Source organism: Salvelinus fontinalis, chromosome 7 (assembly GCF_029448725.1).
Source record: "Salvelinus fontinalis isolate EN_2023a chromosome 7, ASM2944872v1, whole genome shotgun sequence".
NCBI lineage: Eukaryota > Metazoa > Chordata > Actinopteri > Salmoniformes > Salmonidae > Salvelinus > Salvelinus fontinalis.
In genome coordinates, this window is record NC_074671.1 from 11,918,407 (window position 1) to 11,937,751 (window position 19,345).

Consider the following 19,345-nt stretch of genomic DNA (forward strand, 5'->3'; position numbering starts at 1 on the left):
CAAGTCGCCAGCAGAGGGAGCCTACACCACTCTGGACTGCAGCTGACACTGATCTCACCTCTGGGGGTTACTACAGGTCAGTGACCTTTCACCTCTCACACCTGACCCTGAACACTAATCTGTACTGTACTTGATTTGAGCTAAAATAATTATAATTATCTCTCCTTCTCTATCAATCAAGTTACATTTGCTTAATTGGCATGATGTAACAATGTCTCTCTCTCTGCATGTTGGGAGTGTTTGGTGCATGCTGGGAGTGTTTGGTGCATGCTGGGAGTGTTTGGTGTATGCTGGGAGTGTTTGGTGCATGCTGGGAGTGTTTGGTGCATGCTGGGAGTGTTTGGTGCATGCTGGGAGTGTTTGGTGCATGCTGGGAGTGTTTGGTGTATGCTGGGAGTGTTTGGTGTATGCTGGGAGTGTTTGGTGCATGCTGGGAGTGTTTGGTGCATGCTGGGAGTGTTTGGTGCATGCTGGGAGTGTTTGGTGCATGCTGGGAGTGTTTGGTGCATGCTGGGAGTGTTTGGTGCATGCTGGGAGTGTTTGGTGCATGCTGGGAGTGTTTGGTGTATGCTGGGAGTGTTTGGTGTATGCTGGGAGTGTTTGGTGCATGCTGGGAGTGTTTGGTGCATGCTGGGAGTGTTTGGTGCATGCTGGGAGTGTTTGGTGCATGCTGGAAATTGTATGAGCGAGTGTTGCCTGGAGTTAGATTGCCTGTTTTTTCTTTCTTGTTTTTTCTTTCTTGGTGGTTTTCCTTTTTCTATGCATGATTAAGGTGGAGGTTTTTCTTAAAGAAGAGCATCTTGTTGATCGTATGGTTGAGCATGGCGTACTTCTTAAAGGTATGTTTATTCAAGGTACACCGCTTTTTTCTCCGTCAACAAGGGTGACGAATTCAAATGTACCGCCGTTTATTCCCAATGAGCTATTGGAGCGCAAATTATTGGGGGTTGGGAAGTTTGCAAGTTCCATTTAAATTGTCCCACTGTGTTGCAAACACTTTGAAACAGGTTATGTCACTTGTCAAGTATGACAATAGACTGTATATGGCTCATACTAGTATGGTTAGTCAGCGGTGTTTTGAGTGTGGGGATGTTGGCTATAAGCAACATGCTTGCCTGAAAAGGGAGAAGGCGGAGGGAGGGGCGCAGGTGGTCCTCATAACGCCTGGGCCCACTGACGTAGGGAGAGGTGGGCCGACAGTGGTAGAACAGCCACAAGCACCTGTTGCTGAGGAACAAGTTGTTTGTGTTGAGAGTAATGAGTTGCAGCATGTACCAGAGAGGAACATAGCGTCTGATGTGCAGCATAAAAATATTGTTGTAAGAGGTAAGACAGATCTGGGGAACCATTTACCCAAACTGGTGAGTAGATGCCCAGTACGAGAGATGGGGTAGAGGAGGGGGATCATGTGGAGCTAGTCTCCCAGGTAGTGGAGGAGATGCCCACTACGAGTAATGGGGTACAGAAGGGTGTTCAGGTGGGGCTAGTCTCCCAGGTAGTGGAGGAGATGCCCGGTACCAGTGATGGTGTGCAAGTGGGGAGTCTTGAGAGGGATGTGGCAGAGGAGAGTCAGGGGTCTGTGTCCTCAGTTGAGGAGGATCAGGAGCATATGGATATCTCTCTTGATATGATAGAAGCTGGTAACGACTCAATTTACAATCTAGAGGAGGTAAATGGGTTTCTGGATCAGACTTTTGGGAAATCTGTCAAATTGGCAGATTTCTTTGATGTTGGTAAGTTTGTGAGGTCAGCTGTGATGTTACAGAAGACGGTGGGGTTAGACCAGTTGAGTGTGAAGAAGTATTTCCGCTTGAGGAAATGTGTTACTGCTGTCACGGCAACAAAAAGTTGTGGGAAACGTGGTAAGATTAAGAGAAAATTAAAACGATGATGATCATGCCTCATAAGGTGTTTTTTTCTCTTCGTCTGTTTTCTTTGTGGTTTCTTCTGCTTTTCTTTTCTCTTTTCTATATGGAGGTACTGAGGGGAGGTTCTCTCAATATTCATGGGGGAAGGGACAGGAATAAGAGGGCTTGGGCATTAGTAATAAAGTAATTAAACAGAAAAGGCTTAATGTAGTTTTTCTACAGATGATACATAGTGATGAGGCTAAAGAGGTTGACTGGGGTATGTGGTGGGAGGTGCAGCATATACTCAGTAACAGTACTAATTTCAGTGCTGGGGTGGCAATTTTGTTTTCCTAGGGCTTAGGGGTGATCAGGGTCGGATTTTATTGGTCAAGGCGGATGTTATGTATTTATTTTTATGTTTATGCTCCTAATGAGGGTACAGAGCGTATTTCTGTATTTGATCAAATGAAGGAAACCTTAAGACAGTGTGACCAAGAGGGGTGTATGGTTTTAGGGGGGGACTGGAACTGTACAGTGGATTTTACTGTTGATCGCACTGCTGAAGAACCTGAAGAACCTCACCTGAGTTTTCCTACACAACATTGGCATTGTCTCACAAACGTTGTTAATCACTCAGGATTTGTGGGCCAGTTTTTCCAGGAAAGAAAAGTTTATATTATTCTAACCAGGAAATATATATATTTTAATGTTTGTTCTCTACACCCAGAAAGGGCCACGTCATGACACTACCAAGAAACAGTATGTGTGTCACGATCGTCTTGATAAGAGAGAGAGGACCAAGGCGCAGCGCGTGAAAAATACATCTTCTCTAATGAAGGAAAAAACAAAACTTACAAAATGAACAAAACAAACGATCGTAAAGCTAAACAGAACTAAGTGCACACATGCAACATAGAACATAGACAATTACCCACAAACACCTAAAGCCTATGGCTGCCTTAAATATGGCTCCCAATCAGAGACAACAATAAACAGCTGTCTCTGATTGAGAACCAAATCAGGCAACCATAGACTTTCCTAAACACCTACACTGAACACAACCCCATACATACTAAAAAACCCTTAAACAATACACACACCCTAAACTAGACAAAACACACAAAGACAACCCACCCCAACTCACGCCCTGACCAACTAAATAAATAAAAGAAAAAGGAACAATAGGTCAGGAACGTGACAATGTGGTCCTGATTTAACACACTACAGTCAAATGTTAACTATAGATTAGTGCCATAGGTTATGATCTTGTATGTACAGTGTATTTGGAAAGTATTCAGACCCATTGACTTTTTCCACATGTTGTTACGTTACAGCCTTATTCTAAAGTGTATTACATTTACATTTTAGTCATTTAGCAGACGCTCTTATCCAGAGCGACTTACAGTAGAGTGCATACATTTTATTACATTTTTTACATATCCCTACCGGCCAATCCCTCCCTAACCCCTAACCCGGACGACACTATGCCAATTGTGCGTCGCCCCACGGACCTCCCGTTTGCGGCCGGCTGCGACAGAGCCTGGGCGTGAACCCAGAGACTCTGGTGGCGCAGCTAGCACTGCGATGCAGTGCCCTAGACCACTGCGTCACCCGGGAGACTATAAAATATACTTTTTTTCTCATCTATAGGCAAATGCAAAAACTGTTTTTCTGAAATCTTTGCAAATGTATATAAACAAAACAAAAACAGAAACAGAAATTCCTTATTTACATATGTATTCAGACCCTTTGCTATCAGACTCAAAATTGAGCTCAGTTGCATCCTGTTTCCATTGATCATCCTTGAGATGTTTCTACAACTTGATTGGAGTCAGACTGTGGTAAATTCAATTGTTTGGACATGACTTGAAAAGGCACACACCTGTTTATATAAGGTACCAAAGTTGACAGAGCGTGTCAGAGCAAAAACCAAGCCATGGGGACAAAGGAATTGTCCCTAGAGCCCCGAGACAGGATTGTGTGGAGGCACAGATCTGGGGAAGGGTACCAAAAAAATTATTCAGAAAAGGTTCCCAAGAACACAGATGGTCACTCTGACAGAGCTCTAGAGTTCCTCTGTGGAGAAGGGAGAACCTTCCAGAAGGACAACCATCTCTGCAGACCATTCACCAATTAGGCCCTTATGGTATAGTGGCCAGACGGAAGCCACTCCTCAGTAAAAGACACATGACAGCCCGCATGATGGTGGCAGCATCATGCTGTGGGGATGTTTTTCAGTGGCAGAGTCTGGGAGACTAGTTAGGATCGAGGGAAAGATGAACGGAGCAAAGTACAGATAGATCCTAGATGAAAATCTGCTCCAGAGCGCTCAGGACTTCAGACTGGGGTGAAGGTTCACCTTCCAACAGGAAAACAACCCTAAGCACACAGCCAAGACAATAGAGGATTGGCTTCAGGACAAGTCACTGAATGTCTTTGAGTGGCCGTGCCAGAGCTCGGACTTGAACCTGATCGAACATCTCTGGAGAGACCGTAAAATAGCTGTGCAGCAACGCTCCTCATCCAACCTGACAGAGATTTTAATCCATTTTAGAATAAGGCTGTAACGTAACAAAATGTGGAAAAAGTGAAGGGGTCTGAATACTATCCGAAGGCACTGTAAGACTAGATGAAGTCATTCAATACATAATCTTAGAAATTGTACTGAGGCTATCAAAATTGGATAAATTAAGTGTTTAGTGAAAACGAATAATAATTTAAAAAAATATATGTTAAAAATACATTTTTTTTTTTAATATACCAAGTGTTCCCTCTGGAAATATAATGTAGCCTAGCCTAATAGCAATTTCATGTCAGTAGACTTCCACTAGTTACCTCAGCCACAAAGTCATAATCGACTACATTGTAAGAATTCATGAAAAAAAGAGGTTGGGATAGGCATATGGTTAGGTTAGGTTAAAAACCACATTTAAATTAGATACCTTTTTTAAATAGGCAGGGTTTATGACTTTATGGCATAACTCAGATATAAAGTGTTTTTTCTCAAAGTTGCCAGAATGTCACATCTCCTACTTATTTCAATACACTCATAACAACATAATGACACCAACACTTCTATTCGATCATACAATTTTTTGTTAACCAAATCTGACACTCTCTCATTGACCTCCATACAAAATATCCCCGCTTGGTGATTTTTTAATTTTTTAAACGACAACGGCTGGAGAATATAATGATAAAATATGTATTTTATTAGTACCATAATGTAGCAGTGGCTAATTGAGAACTGGTTATGATTGTCTGGCTGAACAATGGTTAAATGAGCGAATAAAATAAAATATATTTTGGAATGTACACTTATTTTCCAGATGTTGTGAGATCACGACTCTGTTGAACTACTGTCTGGAACACCAAGAAAATGACAGCTACTCCAATCAGAGCTCATCTCTGACTAATGTCCCAAATGAACAGAGTGACATTTTTTCAAAGATTGTGGATCATTTAAGACAGTTCACTCAGGCCTTTTACCATATATAAAAAAAATATTCCGTTCCGGTCTACTTAACTAGGTGTGTCTCTCATAGAGATCATTGCAATAGCAGGTGGGTCTGGTCTACATAGTTCATTGACATTCACTGAACCAGAAAAAAATCTGGAAAAAATAAGAGCAAGTTGGGTATCTCACTTCCATCTCTGATTTAGATCAGGGTGTACCAGACACTGTGTTAAATGGGGTATCTCACTTCCATCTCTGATTTAGATCAGGGTGTACCAGACACTGTGTTAAATGGGGTATCTCACTTCCATCTCTGATTTAGGTCAGGGTGTACCAGACACTGTGTTAAATGGGGTATCTCACTTCCATCTCTGATTTAGGTCAGGGTGTACCAGACACTGTGTTAAATGGGGTATCTCACTTCCATCTCTGATTTAGGTCAGGATGTACCAGACACTGTGTTAAATGGGGTATCTCACTTCCATCTCTGATTTAGGTCAGGGTGTACCAGACACTGTGTTAAATGGGGTATCTCACTTCCATCTCTGATTTAGGTCAGGGTGTACCAGACACTGTGTTAAATGGGGTATCTCACTTCCATCTCTGATTTAGGTCAGGGTGTACCAGACACTGTGTTAAATGGGGTCTCTCACTTCCATCTCTGATTTAGGTCAGGGTGTACCAGACACTGTGTTAAATGGGGTATCTCACTTCCATCTCTGATTTAGGTCAGGGTGTACCAGACACTGTGTTAAATGGGGTATCTCACTTCCATCTCTGATTTAGGTCAGGGTGTACCAGACACTGTGTTAAATGGGGTATCTCACTTCCATCTCTGATTTAGGTCAGGGTGTACCAGACACTGTGTTAAATGGGGTATCTCACTTCCATCTCTGATTTAGATCAGGGTGTACCAGACACTGTGTTAAATGGGGTATCTCACTTCCATCTCTGATTTAGGTCAGGGTGTACCAGACACTGTGTTAAATGGGGTATCTCACTTCCATCTCTGATTTAGGTCAGGGTGTACCAGACACTGTGTTAAATGGGGTATCTCACTTCCATCTCTGATTTAGGTCAGGGTGTACCAGACACTGTGTTAAATGGGGTATCTCACTTCCATCTCTGATTTAGGTCAGGGTGTACCAGACACTGTGTTAAATGGGGTATCTCACTTCCATCTCTGATTTAGGTCAGGGTGTACCAGACACTGTGTTAAATGGGGTATCTCACTTCCATCTCTGATTTAGATCAGGGTGTACCAGACACTGTGTTAAATGGGGTATCTCACTTCCATCTCTGATTTAGGTCAGGGTGTACCAGACACTGTGTTAAATGGGGTATCTCACTTCCATCTCTGATTTAGGTCAGGGTGTACCAGACACTGTGTTAAATGGGGTATCTCGCTTCCATCTCTGATTTAGGTCAGGATGTACCAGACACTGTGTTAAATGGGGTATCTCGCTTCCATCTCTGATTTAGATCAGGGTGTACCAGACACTGTGTTAAATGGGGTATCTCGCTTCCATCTCTGATTTAGGTCAGGGTGTACCAGACACTGTGTTAAATGGGGTGATCGATTTCTATTGTGTGAAGTTATTGGACTCCTTTCAGTGGTAATGCGAAATCAACTGACTGTAGACGAAAGTCGAGGAGTGAAGTTGGAGATGTGCATCTGCAACAGCCGAAAGTCAGACACTGATGTGGTTAACCAACCGCAAGGCTCAGTGCAACATCACAGTGTTGCCATTGTTTCTAAAAGTGTATCTTTATAATGTCCCCAACCCCCATGTCACACACGTACAAACTGAAAATGTATACAAATGCAAATGTGTACATTGTAGACTACAATCAATTGGTGAGAGACTCAAAGTTGGTCCCTCTATCAGTCATGTCTTTGATCACGTTTGCAGGTGTCAAACATAAACACCCTAATGATTGGTTGACAATTAACCTCCCACAATGCAGGCGATGGTTGCAGGATGAAGTTGGTGAAGAGCAACTGCAGAAAGTTGCAGTCGCCTTCAGTCAAAACTTCAAGACCTTTGATCACATGATTTTTATAAAGTTCATGCAGTCCACATGTAGGATCAAGTCGGACAATTGTTATCCCCATAATGCGACACACTTTGAAAGGCAGTGACCAACGATGGTCACAGACTTGACAAAAGTGATCCGCTCGAATGCGCATTGCCTTTGAATTGATTGGTTAATTGATCTGTTCAGTTTATTACTAACAGTTCTGAGATAGCATACAGGCCTATTTTCAAAAGGTTTGTTCCTTTTCCCTACAATACAAAAAGACACAAAACATATTGGCTGATGATGGCAGTTTGCATAACCATAACGTTTCGGCCTGAACAAGGACAGTCAGTGTCACGGTCGTTATAATGAGTGGACAAAAGCGCAGCGTGATCTGGGTTCCACATCTTTTATTTATAGGTGAAACTCACAGCAAAACAAAAACACTAAATCTCAAAACGAAACGTGAAACTATCAATAGGGCTAACAGGCAACTATATATAGTCAAGATCCAACCAAGCACAAAGGGGAAATGGCTGCCTAAATATTATCCCCAATCAGAGACAACGATAAACAGCTGCCTCTGATTGGGAACTATACCATGCCAACATACAAATATAATTACCTAGATGACCCATCCTTGTCACACCCGACCTAACCAACATAGAGAATAAAAAGCTCTCTACGGTCATGGCGTGACAGTACCCCTCCCCCCCACCCAAAGGTGCGGACTCCGAACGCAAAAACCTGACTCAATAGGGGAGGGACCGGGTGGGCATCTACCATCGGGGGTGGCTCCGGTGCGGGGCGAAGTACCCACTCCGCTCGCGGAAACCTCATCTTCAATGGCGGCTCTGGTGCGGGGATCGTAGCCGGATGCTCCGGACCGTGGATCGTCGCCGGGGGCTCCGGACTGTGAATCGTCGCCGGGGGAACCAAACCGTGGGTCGTCGCCGGGGACTCCGGACCGTAGATCATCGCCGGGGACTCCGGACCGCCGACCGTCGCTGGGGGCTCCGGACCGCCGACCGTCGCTGGAGGCTCCGGACCATCGCTGGAGACTCCGGACCGCCGATCTTCGCTGGAGGTTCCGGACCGCGGACCATCTCAGGAGGTTCCGGATTGCGGACCGTCTCAGGAGGTTCCGGACCGTGGACCGTCATAGGAGGTTCCGGACTGTGGACCATCGTTGGAGGTTCCGGACTGTGAAACGTCGCCGGAAGCTCTGGACTGGGAACTGTCGCCGGAAGCTTGGTGCGTGGGGCCGGCATTGGTGGTATCGGGCTGGTGACACGCACCTCAGGACGAGTGCGGGGAGGAGGCAAAGGACATACTGGACTGTGGCGGCGCACTGGAGGCCTGATGCGTGGGACCGGTACTGGTGGCACCGGGCTGGTGACACGCACCTCAGGGCGAGTGCGGGGAGGAGGCACAGGACTTACTGGACTGTGGAGGTGCGCTGGAGGCCTGATGCGTGGGACCGGTACTGATGGCACCGGGCTGGTGACATGCACCTCAGGGCGAGTGAGGGGAGGAGGTACAGGAAGAACTGGACTGTTGAGGAGCACTGGAGGCCTGATGCGTGGGACCGGTACAGGTGGCACCGGGCTGGTGATACGCACCTCAGTGCGAGTGCGGGGAGGAGGCACAGGACGCACTGGGCTGTGAAGGCGCACTGGGGATACAGCGCGTAGAGCCGGCGCAGGATATCCTGGACCGAGAAGGCGCACTGGAGACCAGGCGCGCTGAGCCGGCACAACCCATCCTGGACAGATACCCACTTTAGTACGACAAGTGCGAGGAGCTGGCACAGAACGCACCGGGCTGTGAATGCGCACTGGAGACACAGTGCGTATCACCGCAAAACATGGTGTCTGACCGGTCACACGCTCCCCACGGTGAGTACGGGGAGTTGGCTCTGGTTCAATCCCCTCAACTTTCGCTCCTCGCTCAATCTGTCCCAATATTCCTCCTCGGTCTCTGACTCGCCCCTCAGCGTTGCCGACTACTCCTTGTGCCCCCCCCCCCCCCCCCCACACACACACACACACACAAAAAAATTGGGGGCTGTCACTCGGGCTGCCGTCGTGCCCGCAAAATCCGGTGTTGCCGTTGTTGTTCCCTCGCTGCCTCCGCCTGCTTCCATGGCAGCCTTCTGTCTCCTGCCATAATCTCGTCCCACGTCCAGGATGTCCTCCACTCCTGGCTTTCCTCCTGGGCACGCTGCTTGGTACAGCAAAACAAAAACAATAAATCTCAAAACGAAACGGTAAGCTAACAATAGTGCTAACAGGCAACTATACATAGTCAAGGTCCCACGAAGCACAAAGGGGAAATGGCTGCCTAAATATGATACCCAATCAGTGACAACGACAAACAGCTGCCTCTGATTGGTAACCATACCAGACCAACATAGAAATACAAAAACCAGTACCCACCCTAGTCACACCCTGACCTATCCAAAATAGAGAATAAAAAGCTCTCTATGGTCAGGGCGTGACGATATATTCCATCCAAGAGGCCACTAGGTCATTTGACTGCAGGATAGGGTTATACGTTAGTATTTACATTTTATAATGTGGTTCATTGTTGAAGCTAGAAAGTAATCTCACTTTATTATCTTGCTGATGTCTAAGTTGACGTTCTGATTGTTGTCTGCTCTGGGTGTCAGAGTGACATTATGGGTGTATTGTATGTATGTTGTTGCTGTGATACGCCTGTAATATGTGTGTTGTGTTAGTCTAGTGCTACATAGACTTCTTGTCCCTGTAATAACATTTCTTACCACATCCCCAAAATGATTTCAACTGGGTTCAACACTGTGTTGATCGACTGTGTTGATTGTGTAACTGACTCTTTCAGGAACTTGTTCTGTGGTCGCTGGTCGTGTGACGTGCGTCTGGACGGTCAGACTGTCATCATCAGCTAACACTGGCATGGGAAGTGACCGCCAGGGACCAAGAGAGGTAGAGAACACAACACACACACCTATTCATTTCTTATTTCCTTTTCTACTGGGTGACTCCTGTCCTGGAGAGAGATATCACATGGTGTACAGGCTTTTTTTCTTACCCACAAGAGTTCTCTTCAGAGTAGTTATCTTTAGAGTAGTTGAATGAGGTGTTAGCCTGTACAACCTCGGTGGAATTATCTACAATTGCCGTTTTCTCTCTCTCCACCATTTCCTCCCTCTCATTCTTTCTCTCTATCTCTGTCACACCATGATCTGTTTCACCTTTGTGATTGTCTCCACCCCCCTCCAGGTGTCGCCCATCTTCCCCATTATCCCCTGTGTATTTATACCCGTGTTCTCTGTTTGTCTGTTGCCAGTTCGTCTTGTTTGTCAAGTCAACCAGCGTTTTTTTCTCAGCTCCTGCATTTCCCAGTCTCACTTTTTCTCGCCCTACTGGTGTTGACCCTTGCTTGTCCTGACTCTGAGCCCGCCTGCCTGACCACTCTGCCTTACCCTGAGCCTGCCTGCCTGCCGTGATGTGTGTGTGTGTGTGTGTGTGTGTGTGTGTGTGTGTGTGTGTGTGTGTGTGTGTGTGTGTGTGTGTGTGTGTGTGTGTGTGTGTGTGTGTGTGTGTGTGTGTGTGTGTGTGTGTGTGTGTGTGTGCGTGTGTGTGCGTGTGTGTGCGTGCGTGTGTGTGTGTGTGTGTGTGTGTGTGTGTGGAAAAGATCACTCTATCATACAGTACACTCTTTTATTTTTTGTTGTTCTAGGCTACCTGGCTAAAATGCTTGCTTGCTAGGCTAACTTCCATTTATGAGCAACAGTAGCTAGTTAACATTAGCCTACTACATCTAGCTACATATTGAACTTCCATCCTCTCAGGCCAGGGGCACAACAATGTATGAATTAATGGTTGGATCAGAATAGCCGTTTTAATCATTGACCAGTACGGAGAATTAACCTTTCACGAGCCTCTACCCCGGGTCCGGGAGCACCCCAACCCCCCCCCCCCCCCCCCCCCACACTGATTAGCATCGCTAGCATAGCATCACAATTAAATAGTAGCATCTAAATATCATTAAATCACAAGTCCAAGACACCTAATGAAAGATACAGATCCTGTGAATAAAGACACCATTTCAGATTTTTAAAATGTTTTACAGGGAAGACAAAATATGTAAATCTATTAGCTAACCACGTTAGCAAAAGGCACCATTTTTCTTTGTCCACCATTTTCTCTCTCCACCAGTAGCTATCACCAATTCGGCTAAACTAAGATATTGATAGCCACTAACCAAGAAAAAAACTCATCAGATGACAGTCTGATAACATATTTATGGTATAGGATAGGTTTTGTTAGAAAAATGTGCATATTTCAGGTATAAATCATAGTTTGCCATTGCAGCCACCATCACAAATCTCACCAAAGCGACTAGAATTACTACAGAGAGCAACTTGTATTACCAATTTACTCATCATAAAACATTTCTTAAAAATACACAGCACATAGCAATGGAAAGACACAGATCTTGTGAATTCAGACAACATTTCAGCTTTTCTAAGTGTTTTACGGCGAAAACACAATAAATCGTTATATTAGCATACCACATATGCAAACGTTACCCGACCATTGATTCAAGCCAAAGAGAGCGATATCGTTATCATCGCCAAAATATATTAATTTTTTCACTAACCTTCTCAGAATTCTTCAGATGACACTCCTGTAACATCATATTACAACATACATATAGAGTTTGTTCGAAAATGTGCATATTTAGCCATAAAAAAACGTGGTTATACAATGACAATACTAGCAAAACTAGCCTGAAAATGTCGGTCGCCATCTTTCACAGTGATCTTGTCTCATGGATATCTATTCATAAACTTGACAAAAAATATATAAGTTGGACAGCTATCGAAAGACAAATTAGTTCTTAACTTCTTGCAACTATAGGGGGTGCTGTTTTGCATTAGCATAATTTGCTCTACAGATTAAACTGCCTAGTACTCAATTCTTGCTCGTACAATATGCATTTTATTATTATTATTGGATAGAAAACACTCTCTAGTTTCTATAGCCGTTGGAATTTTGTCTCTGAGTGAAACAGAACTCAATCTACAGCACTTTTCATGATAGGGAGTCAGATTTCAAACATTTTGGCCACTGATCTGGAGTCAGTTTAAAGGTCACTGTAAATGCTATGGAGAAACAGACACTGCTTACGTCTTCCCCTGGGTGTCAGTGCGTGATGACGCTTTGAATGGAGTCGATTGCGCAATCAGTGCCTCCATAAATCACAAAATACCGGAAGTAGCGTTCTTTTGGACTCTGCGCTCAACGCAAGAAGGATATCTGACTGGCCTTTTTCCAAGCCTTGGTTTAGCCAGTAATATAGCGTCGGTCATGTTTTTACTCGTTACAGGTGTTAGAAACATCATAAGGTAGTTAATTTAAACCGTTTTATAGCAATTTATATCCGTTTAGTGCGATTTTGAGGCATTTCTATGTGATGCTCTTAGAAGAGCCGGGCACGTTTCGGGGTCCCGGTCGAACGTTAGTGGGCATTTCGACGGACAGAGGGCATCTTTCGACCAAAAGAAGATTAGACCCAAGAAAGGACACATTGCCCAAGAATCTGATGGAAGATCGCCTCATAGTAAGAAATATTTAAGATGATAAATCGTTGTTCTGTCGAAAAAATTTAAACGCATATTCCGCCATTTTGTTTGGCATAGCTTCGCTTGGCAAACCCTGTATTGCACAGTAAGGATGATTTTAGAAATGTAATTCAGCGATTGCATTAAGTAAAACCACATGTCTAAATACCTATCTCCATCCATGGCTAATTTAGGAAAGGGACGATTTTAGCTAGCTAGCCACAGGAGGACAATGACATTTGGCTTTTGATGTGATGTGATTTGTATGACGCAAAATACAACTGGCTTTCCTTTACACTTTTTTGGGGTGTGCCAGGACCAATCACAGCTAAGCTCGCTCAGTTTAGCTCAACGCTGATTGGCTATTACTGTAGAATTGTTTTATCAATCGAGGCCAGATTCTCGCTGGCTTCCATTGCATTCAATGCTACGGGCGGCAACAATATGAAACTCTTTTTGACCAGACTGCATCAGATAGATGGGCTACACATACAGAGACAGAGGGGCGCTGTTTCGCTCGCCCTGAAGCTTTCTCCATTGAGATAGGGCTTCCTGCGAATTGAAGGAAAATTATGAAAACGGCGAGACGAAAGTAAAATCTTTTATATTTGTTTTCTTTTTTTCTTGGTCAATATTTGGGGGAAGCCTGGCTTCCGTTGGCATCCATGAATATATGCCACTTTTTCAGCCCCAGTGCCTTTATCAGAAATAGTTTAATGAGAAATATTTTGGGGATGAAAACCGTCAAGTGTAAATGTCACACAGTTTTGTTCTGGTGTACACGTACATGGGATTGTCTGCTTTGTGCCGTTGGCTGCACTTGAAAAGCTGGCACCAACTTCCTCTTACAAAACACAACAGTTTGCGTGTGTGTGCGTGTGCGTGTGCGTGTGTGTGTGTGTGTGTGTGTGTGTGTGTGTGTGTGTGTGTGTGTGTGTGTGTGTGTGTGTGTGTGTGTGTGTGTGTGTGTGTGTGTGTGTGTGTGTGTGTGTGTGTATAGCAAGCATAGTTTCTCTGTTGTTGTGTAATTGACCACATCCGGGACAGGCATACCACTTTCCTAGAAATCAAATAAATATCATAAAGACCTTTCACTCATTCACAGCTGAGGTTAGAGCTGGGAACAAAAGATATATAACCGCCGGTCCTTTTGTTTACTAAAGCCATTTCTTACACAAGGAAGTATTGATCATACTTTATGGTGTCAAGAAGTAGGCTAGAGGAAATAGTTGAAAGAGATTGGTTATATAAAGTTATCAATTATATCATTGTATTACACTTTCTTTCATTCCTCTTTAATTTGACCAGGAGGTTCATTTGAGATTTGCTTATGTTTTTCCAGACAGGCCGGGCAAAGATAAAGCCTTACTTTACATTCGTCACATTCTATTTCCTGTCTTGGAAAACAGTCTTACACTTAAAGAACTGGAAATAGAATCCTCAAGTTACCTTCCTCTGTCCTTCAACTCACTTTGGTGTAGTTTAAAATGTTTTTTAAATAGAATCCCTAAATGTGTTTATTATGCACAGTAAACAACAGCTAGAGAAGCTAATGTTCCAGTGTCCAACGCACGCACGCACGCACGCACGCACGCACACACACACACACACACGCGCACGCACGCGCGCACACACACACAACTCACCCATGTGGAACTAATAAATGACGTCAGCATAAGATCACCCTGGATCATCACGGTGTGTGCGATTGGCTTGACTCAAACTCTAACTTCCTCCTAATTGTTTGTTTTTTAATTATGATTGGTTCCTCTGCCAGTGAACTCAGGAAACAATTCTGATTCCCACATCAGAGTAGAGAGAGAGGAAAAAGGGCACTTTGATAGCTTCCAGACAGAACGCTCCAATGGAATAATGACTGGCTTCTATTCCATAATTACTGGGCCCTGACAGCTATTGTGTGTGTGTATTTGTGTATGTGCAAGCGTGCGTGGCATCATTTAAAGATGATTAACAGTAAATTGTTGAATACAGATTAAATAAACACAATGTCGTCTCTTTATATATTGACAAACATTGTTAAATGAACAGTTGAATATTCTGTAAACTGAGATATTATGCCTGTGTTTTGACAGATGATATTTACCGTATAGAATAATGCATGATGAGGGATTTTAAAACGCAAATGAACAATGGCATCTCTCACATTTATCCTCCTGTGTGCTATTAACCTTATCACCTGCCTCTGTGTAACCTCTGCCCCCCCCCCCCCCCCTCCCACCCCCCACCCTCAGGTGCTCACATCATCATGGCGTGTAGAGACATGGAGAAGGCAGAGAGTACCAGGAAGAGGTCACAGAAGATTCTGGAAATGAAAACACGGTTGTTCAAAAGCTGGATCAGGACAGAATGTTTCTGAAAGCTTTTGCAATGTATTTGCAAAGGAGAAGCAGGTAAATATCCTGACAAACAGCGCTGGCATCATGATGTCTCTCCTCTCTAAGACCGAGGACGGCTTCGAGATGCAGTTTGGAGTCTACCACCTGGGTAAGATCAATCCAACAACTTGAAGCCCAATTATTAATGCATATGAAATTACCCAATCTTAAACCCTTCTGAAAAACCTAGGCCCTAGAATCAAGGTTCCACTCGTCCACTCGTATTTCTTGGTAGTTGTCACGACTTCCGCCGAAGTCGGCCCTTCTCCTTGTTCGGGTGGTGTTCGGCGGTTGACGTCACCGGCTTTCTAGTCGCCATCGATCCACTTTTCAGTTTCGTTTTGTTTTGTCTGTATTATCCACACCTGTTTTCAATTCCCCTATTATGTTCCCTATTTAACCCTCTGGCTTTCATTTCTGTTTGTCCGTGATTGTTTGTTACGTTAGTGGTTGTTGTTATTTCTGTTTTTTCCCTTTGTGGATTTTTTCTGTGATTTTTTAGTAAACGTTTTATGTTTCGCTCAAACACCTGTGTCCTGCATTTGACTCTGCTACTTTGCTGCACACAACCCTGACAGTAGTCTTAAAGAAATCTACTTTGAAACAAAAGTATACACTTCACGCACATGGTTATGGGCTTAAAAAATAAGACACCTGTACCATCTCAGATATAATGCATTGAACATTTATTACATTTTGAGTTTGCATCCCAATATTACACTTTATATACATCACAGAAGACTGAACTGTAACAAAACCGTTTGACATAGAAACACTGGATTTTCAGCAGGTTTTTGGAAATAAGGTTTAATTATGAAATGATGACACATTTTTAATAATGTTCTCCTGATGAGGCCACTAGAGGGCGATGTGGTTATTTGACTGCAGGAAAGATACCTACGATATACTAGGCCTACTCAGTTTGTATGTGTTATCAGATTAGCTCCACTAAATCAGAGTATGCATGCCAGTGTTTTAACGATGTATCATTCCTGCAACAGCCAAATATATAATATGCATTTCCCAAAACACAATGCAGAGAGAACATTCACTAAGTGTGTCGTTGGAGCACGTGTCGATACTGACAGTATCAAAAGAAAGCTTTCCCCATTCAAATCTTACCTTAACACTACACTCTTAGAAAAAAAAGTGCCATCTAGAATCTAAAAGGGTTCTTCAACAGTCCCCATAGGACTACCCTTTGAAGAACTGTTTTTGATTCCAGGTAGAACCCTTTTGGATCCAATTAGAACTATTTTGGGTTCCATGTAGAACCCTTTCCACCTAGGGTTCTAAAGGGTTCTAAATGGAACCCAAATGTGTTCTACCTGAAACCAAAAAAGGGTTCTCCTATTGGGACAGCCGGAGCACCCTTTTGGTACCCTTTTTTTCTGAGAGTGTAGAATTATTCCACAATACTGATGACGGATCAGCTCCTACACAGATATTATCACCTGGGGCAAAATAAATATTGAGGTGGCTTATTGTAAAGCTTGTCCTTTAATAATGCAGTAAATCATCTATTTTCATTGTGCATGTTGTTACACATTATGAAATATATTGAGGCAAAAAATACAGACAGTAAGCCTACAATTAGCAAAATAGAAGTCAATTGAATAAATAAAATATATAGGTCTATGTAGCCTGTACTGTACTTATCTTCCACTCCGTACCCCCGCCTGACTCTCTACCAATGCTACCACATGGTTCTTTCTATTGTTGTGATTTATTCGGTAACATTCCACAAGTACATTTTAATAAATTAAACAAACCAATGAAATAGCTCAGGTCTGGATGTGTCTGCTTAGTAGCCGAGGCTACGTGGCTGCACCATCAACTTGTTCATTTAGCAGACATCACCTGCTGCGTAAACTCAGTCAACACATACATTTTTAGAATATAACAAAACCTTTCAGTTTCTCTTATAATAAAAACCTGCCCGTTTTAGAAAGTAATATACTACAGTCCAGTTACAGCTTCTTCTGACAAAGTAGAACCAGAAAAAAAAGTGTTTTTTGGGGGGTTTTCTCGCAGGACAGAGGAAGAGTCATTCTTTCATTATTGTTCTAAATTCAATCACCCTCTTCTTCTTCATCCTCATCGTTCTGTTAATTCAAACTCAATTGTGAAGTCGTGTGCACGATTATCAGTTTCTATTTGGTCAGTCATTAACATCATTAATTCAGTGAGGAGAGAGACACATTAGCGCCTGGGGATCAGTGGAGGTTGGTGGGAGGAACTATAGGAAGATCGGCTCATTGTAATGGCTGGAATGGAATTCACAGAACTGCCTTGTAGGCTGCTGACACGCACACACACACACGCACACGCACACGCACACACACACACACACACACACACACACACACACACACACACACACACACACACACACACACACACACACACACACACACACACACACACACACACACACACACACACACACACACAGTAACTCCCACCTAATCCCGTGATGAGGTTTTCATTGGATGAAAATCACCCTTGGGTGGCCTGTCTCATAAAAAAAGCTACAAAATTGGAATGTGTAACATGTAAACTTGTGCTTGTGCACAAAACAGGGAGCCCATGTTTAATTTACCTTGCACAAGTAATCTCTCTGAACAAGTACAATCAAGCATTTCATGTTGGGATTTGTTTAATCTCAAGTGTTTGTTTCAGATAGAAATGTAAAAAATAAAGATGTTATTCCTGTTACAGTGTTATTGAATGTTGAGCATCATAAATGATAAACTACTGATCTGAAAAGGCAGGATTCAATCAGTAGCGCTGTGTGTGACATTTAAAGGCAACAGTGTTAGCAGAGACTGCATTCACCGGTAAATGCTGCCGACTCAATCCGATATTGCTTTTGAATATCAAGTGTGCTATAGGGCTGAACTTCAGTGAAATGGATTGAATAGGGCCCCTACCAATGATGTGTAAACCCTGGATGACTGACAGAGGGCGGTGTACTGAAGCCACAGCGCAGCCATCTTTACAGAAATGCATTTATTAATGTCTATCATCATTTTTAGCAAGTATGTTCTATTACAGACAACTTAAGTCATTCTTTTAAATGATGTTATGTTAACTGAATATAACAATTAAAAATGTATAAAAATAAATAAAACCTTTTTTTAGTACTAATGTTTAGTACTCATTTTGCTGTAAAATGGCACAGGAGAAGAAGAGAGAGGTTTACGTGTCCCCAACCAATTGTGTTTTTTGTTTGTTTATTTGCGTAGTATGTAACTTATTTTTTTACTTATTTTGTACAGAATTGAGGAGTACACCACATCAGTCATTGGCTTCATCAATAAGTGCATCGATGACGTCGTCCTCACAGTGACCGTACGCACATACCCCAACCAGAAGCCATGCATTACAGGCAACATCCGCACTGAACTAAAGGCTAGAGATGCCGCTTTCAAGGAGCGGGACACTAACCCGGAAGCTTAAAAGATATCCCGCTATGCCCTCCTTACGAACAATCAAACAGGCAAAGCTTCAATACAGGACTAAGATCTAATCTTACGAGACCGGTTCCGACACTCATCGGATGTGTCAGAGCTTGAAAACCATTGCAGACTACAAAGGGAAGCACAGCCAAGAGCTGCCCAGTGACACGGACCTACCAGTCGAGCTAAACTACTTCTATGCTCGCTTCGAGGCAAATAACACTGAAACATGCATGAGAGCACCAGCTGTTCCGGAAGACTGTGTGATCACGCTCTCCACAGCCGATGTGAGTAAGACCTTTAAACAGGTCAACATTCACAAGGCTACAGGACCAGATGGATTATCAGGACGTGTAGTGTGAACATGTCCTGACCAACTGGCAAGCGTCTTACACTGACAATTTCAACCTCTCCCTGTCCGAGTCTGTAATATCAACATGTTTCCAGCAGACCACCATAGTCCCTGTGCCCAAGAACACTAAGGTAACCTGCCTAAATGACTACCGACACGTAGCACTCACGTCTGTAGCCATTAAGTGCTTTGAAAG